The sequence below is a fragment of the Cibotium barometz genome, chromosome 58 (genome assembly GCF_041138505.1).
Source record: "Cibotium barometz isolate CiBa-2024 chromosome 58, ASM4113850v1, whole genome shotgun sequence".
NCBI lineage: Eukaryota > Viridiplantae > Streptophyta > Polypodiopsida > Cyatheales > Cibotiaceae > Cibotium > Cibotium barometz.
The window spans coordinates 38,220,621-38,226,423 of NC_141103.1; positions in this window are offsets into that span (position 1 = coordinate 38,220,621).

The following is a 5,803-nucleotide window of genomic DNA, read 5'->3' on the forward strand; positions in this document are numbered from 1 at the left end:
CCATGGCATGACGCCTGAGGAAAAGTATACAGGCAGAAAACCAGATATTTCACATCTTAAAGTATTTGGTTGCATTGCTTATGTTCATATCCCTGATGAGAGGAGAACTAAGCTGGATCCAAAGGCAGAAAAATGCATCTTCATTGGATATTCTTTGCAGTAGAAAGGGTACCGTTGTTATAACCCTTCCACTTGTAGGATTCAAGTGAGCAGAGATGTAGTGTTTGATGAAATGAGTTGTTGGTATGGTCCAGCAAATGTTACAAAAGATGCAGATGCAGGAAACGGCAATGCTGTTGTGAATGTAGAGCAGCAATCACAAAGTCTGAGTGGATCTGGTGAGTCCTCAGCAAATTGATCCAATGCATGGACAGGGAGACTGCGATCTAGTGGTTCTACTGATGGCAATCCAGATAGTGGTGCGGACGTAAAGGGAAGGAGAAGGTGGACCCTCCACCTATCTTTGATGTCTCATGTGGACACTCTCATATTGATGGAGAGTCAAGTGGATCAGAAATGAGCCTTGATGAGGAACTTGGGATTCCTTCAGTGGTTACTCCAGGTGTGTGAGAAAAAGCAGGAATGTAATTAAGGCTCCTGGAGGTGATGCAGGTACACGTAGGTCTACACGTGTTAAGTATCCTGTTGATAGGCTGAGATATGATGGTTTTTCAGCCCATCATTATGCATATATGGTCAAAATCCTAGAAGAACCAGAGCCAACTTGCTTCAAGGAAGCAGTTGGAAAGAAAAATTGGGAGGCAGCCATGGATGAGGAGATGGCAGCCTTGGATGCAAACCACACTTGGGAATTGATGCCTTTGCCTCATGATAAGAAGGCGATTGGTTGCAAGTGGGTATATAAGGTGAAGCACAATGCCGATGGGTCTGTGAGCAGGTATAAGGCAAGGTTAGTTGCCAAAGGATATGCACAGACATATGGCATTGATTATGAGGAAACCTTCAGTCCAGTTGCAAGGATGGCAACTGTGAGAGCAATAATTGCTATGGCGGCTACAAAAGGATGGTCTTTGCATCAAATGGATGTAAAGAATGCCTTTTTGCATGGTGATTTGCAAGAAGAGGTCTATATGATGCAGCCAGAAGGTTATCAAGATGATGCATAGCCCCATTTTGTTTGTAGGTTGCGCAAAGCCTTGTATGGCTTAAAACAGGCGCCCAGGGTATGGTCAGATAAGATAGGCCAATATCTTGTTACCATTGGATTTTAGATTTCTAATGCAAATTTTTCACTTTATGTGAAAAGAATAGATAGAGGGATTGTGCTGGTAGTCATCTATGTGGATGACTTGATTGTTACAGGTGACAGTGACGCAGACATTGATGAGGTGAAGCTGCTTTTGAAGTAGAAATTTGAAATGAAGGATTTGGGAGAGCTGCGTTACTTTCTGGGCATTGAAGTTATTAGGCCCCTAGAGGGATATGGCTATTGCAAAGGTAGTATCCAGTGCAGAAAAAGGAGAGCTTCTTGAAGATGTCACTGTATATAGACGCATAGTTGGCAGTCTGATATACATGACTATCACCAGGCCAGATTTGAGCTATACTGTTGGACTGGTGAGTCAGTTTATGCAGGCGCCGAGGAAGCCACATTTGGATTCGGCTAGGCACATATTGAGATATGTGAAGTCCACTTTACAATATGGACTTTTTTATGAGGCTGGGTGTCCGATACAGGTACATGGGTACATAGATGCTGATTGGGCTGGTAGTATCTCCGATAGGAGATCTACTAGTGGATTTATGTTTTCCCTTAGGAGTACTGCCATCAGTTGGAGCAGCAAGAAGCAGCCCGACAGTTGCCTTATCGAGCACAGAGGCTGAGTACAGGGGTGCAGCTATGGCTGCATGTGAGGTAGCTTGGTTACAGAAGCTACTTGTTGATTTGGGCCAGTCAGTACATGATGCAGTTGTCATTTATTGTGACAACATTAGCAGTATTATGCTTGCTAATAACCCAGTTTATCATGCTAGAACAAATCACATTGAGGTGCATTACCACTTTGTGAGAGCTCGAAGGTTCTAGCTGGAGAGGTTGATCTAGTATATGTCAGCACTAAGGAGCAGGTGGCTGACGTCTTCACGAAGCCCTTGGGTACAGAGAAGCTTCGCAGATTTAGGAGCTTACTTGGTGTACTCGAGATGGATTTGAGCTTGAGGGGGAGTGTTGAGATATCAAGCTCTACCCCTGATGTATATCCTGGGTGACTATCATTTATGTCACTATCTTGTGTTAGGTATACTTGTGACGTAGTTAGATAGCCACGTATGTTTGGATTGGGTTCACATATGGACCGTGTATTCTAGGGTTACACATATAGTGTATACCTATCTTTCATTTTTTTGTTGTTGTGTGCTAAAGTGAAGATAGGCTTCAGCCTCCAACCTTGTGTCCTCTCTCTTTTGTGTGTTGTGAAGAAAGCTACAGTTGAGTCTCCTACCTCTCTCCCTCATTCTTTACAATATGCACATGCGTATCTTTCTCCAAGTTTGTAGAAATCATGCGACTTATATTTAGGGAACCTTTTGAACCAATGAACCAAAAAGAAGAACATATCATTTGTTAAAAACAAGTTAGATTTTTTAGGTGATTCACAAGGAAAAGCACAGATTAGAAGACACAAAAAAATCATGCAAGCTTGTTGTTGAATTTTTGCAAATCAGAGCATGCACATGCATAAACCAACTTGCGTTACTTCTCAAATATTTATCCTCATATAGGAGAACAAAATCACCCATAGAGAAGGAAGGATGGCACAAGTGCCAATCATTCCAATCTTTGCATTAACAATTTTCCACTTGGGTGGCAAGCTAAGCATGGAAATGTTCCTCGTCAAAGTGGAGAAGATGTTTAGCCCTCGAGATAAGAGTGGCATATATCATCTATGCAAGGAGTAGGGAGGTGGATGTGTCCACCATGGAATTCAAACATACGACTGCCACAAGGCCATAACCTAATTATAAGTTGATTGAAATGGAGTGTTGTGTGGTGGACTTGACTGTAGTTCGTGTTGGAACAAATTGATGTCATGGATTAGCCTAAAGTCTTGTAGAGTAACGGTCTATAAATAGGTGTGTTTGGAGGACACTATGTGTAAAGACAAACTCACATATGAGCTAGGTGTTGATATCACTTGGTGGTTAGTGCAATTGAGAGAATTTAGGAGATTCTATGGTCCCCTTGATTGAGTGATTGTAGGACCTAGATGCTTATGTTTTGCATCATAGATGATGTTAGTGGTTGATGTGCCTTGGCTTATATATTGGCATCTCATCTAAATAAACATGCATTTTGCCTCCACACTCAGCCTTTGTGACCACTATGTCCATGTACTTCCATGTGGTATCAGAGCTAGTCTACAATCCACCATGAGCCTAGCCTACTCCCCTAGCTCCTAGACCCTATATTCCAAAGATTCCCAAAAAATCTTCTTCTTGTCCACAAGCTCCTTCTTGCTTCCCTCATGAACTAAATTTCCAAATGTGAGCTCTCTCTCTCTCAGCTTCCTTTTCCTGAAACCTTTCAGCCCTGAAGTACTCTACTCATGATAAACTTGCAGCAGTAAGCATTGCATGAATTATTGATGGATCTACATGTACTACCTTTGTTTATCTACTTCATCATAATGCCAACCCTATAGTGCAGCATTGCCATCAAGCTTCTAACAAAGCCTTCCTCATGCTTGGGCGACCCTCCTACTAAAATTTAGCCAAATAGTCACTTATACGAGCTATATTCTCTCTCTCTACTTGACCTTGATAGTTCTCTCATAGTTGATCTCGAGGAGCATTGTGCTTCTTCTCTTTGGTGGATGTTCTTTGATGTTTGAGCCTCTTTCCTATCAAGAAAGCCCTTAAAAGCGACATCTAAATGCTAAATTTTGAGCTATAATCAACCTTCTCTTCATTTGGGAAAAATTTGAGTTTTTAAGTCAAAGTTTGACTTTGGTTGACCTTTGACCAATCAACCTTATTATTTGCTATTTGTTTCAAGTACTTGCAAATTCATTTGATTATTCATGATTGGTTGATACTCTGAATGGCATTTAATTGTGGTCCTATGCTTATCATTTATGAAGATGATGTGATGATAGTATTTGCTTGTTAGTGACCTATGACCATGAACTTGTCCGTATGCCTAGTTCTTATGGCAACAAAAGTGAAGCAGATATGAAGAAGGCAAAACCCACCCAAAGGTCCAAGTATCCAGTGAAGAAGACACCTCTAAAAATATTATGGGAAAAGCCCACTGGCTATCATTTTGGTAAGAAATTAGGCTATTCTGAATTCCTTGCTTGTAATTTGCATTTGTATGGAGAAGATGATTTCTTTCTTAGGAAGGAAGATTGAGTATTGATGTAATATTATAACACTTCCTTTATCAGGTGAGACCTACTCGAAGATAGTTCCTTCAATAAAAGACATAGCCATGAAATTAAACGTTCACAAGGGGAAAGGTAGATACAACAGATCTACCCTAGTACTTGGAGATACTTATGGTCCAATCAAAATTCCTTCATTTGGTGGTTATAAATACTTACCACATTTGTTGATGATAGCACACAAGACAAATGGATATATGCCATGAAGAAGAAGTCACTTGTACTTGAGTGTTTTCAATTTGTTCCTCTCAGATATTGAGGAAACCTATTATTCTAAAGTGATTACACTAAGAACCATAGTGGAAGGAGAATGGCACTCTCTTAATTTCAAGAGTTTCATGGTTGATCAAGGAGTTCTTCACTAGTGTTTTGTACCAATGATTTAAGACTTGAAGATCAAGGAGAATGAAGATAAAGATACTGAAGACAAGTCCTCCACCGTCCATGTAGTCATTATGTCTAATGACACCATCTAGTATTGTAAACCAAGAATCCTAGGATTGAGTCATAGATCAAGGCCACGAGTGTTGCCACACATTGGTGGGCAAGCCATGGAGCATTCAATGTACCATTGCCAAGGGATGAGGACATCAATTTGTGGGAGGTGTTGAAACAAATTGATGCAATGGATTAGCCTAAGGTCTAGTGGGGTGATGGTCGATGAGTAGGTGTGTTTGGTGGACATTATGTGTGAAGACAAACTCATGTATGAGGAAAGTTCTGATGGCTTGTCAATTAGGTGTACCCAGTTGCTCGAATCACTTGGTCGTCAGTGTGATTGAGAAAATTTAGGAGATTTTGGTGGTCCTCTTGATTGAGCGGATCTAGATGCTTATGTTTTGCATCATAGATGATGTGAGTGGTTCATGCACCTTGGTCTATATATTGGCATCTCATATGAATAAACAATGCTGATGCATTTTTCCTCTACACTCTACCTCTATGTCCACTCTCTCCATGTACAATATTTAATCCGCCTAGAGAGCATCTATCAAAGCCTCATTTGAATGCGACAGATGTTCATTGCAAATCTTTCAAAATGGGTATTTTAAAACTTTATTAGTGCCCTCTACCTACCCATTTTCACGAGTGTAGTAAGGCAGTGGAAGATTTTATAGCAGCTCATGATGTCTTAGAGAACACTATTAATAAAAATGTGCCACAATTGGTTACAAATTCAAGTGGAGAGTCAAAATGAAAGAAGATTTGATCATAGAGAAAGGTGGCCACCATGGAGGGAGTGTTGGCTTGAGAAGCCTTGGCCTTAGCCCACTCTGTCACATTATGAGTGGCTACAAGAACATAGTAGGCCGAGTTTGGTAGGAGGGGGGAGTGATTGAGATCCAACAAAATCTAAACCCCAACGTTCAAATGAATCCCAAGTCTGACTCAGTGTGAGG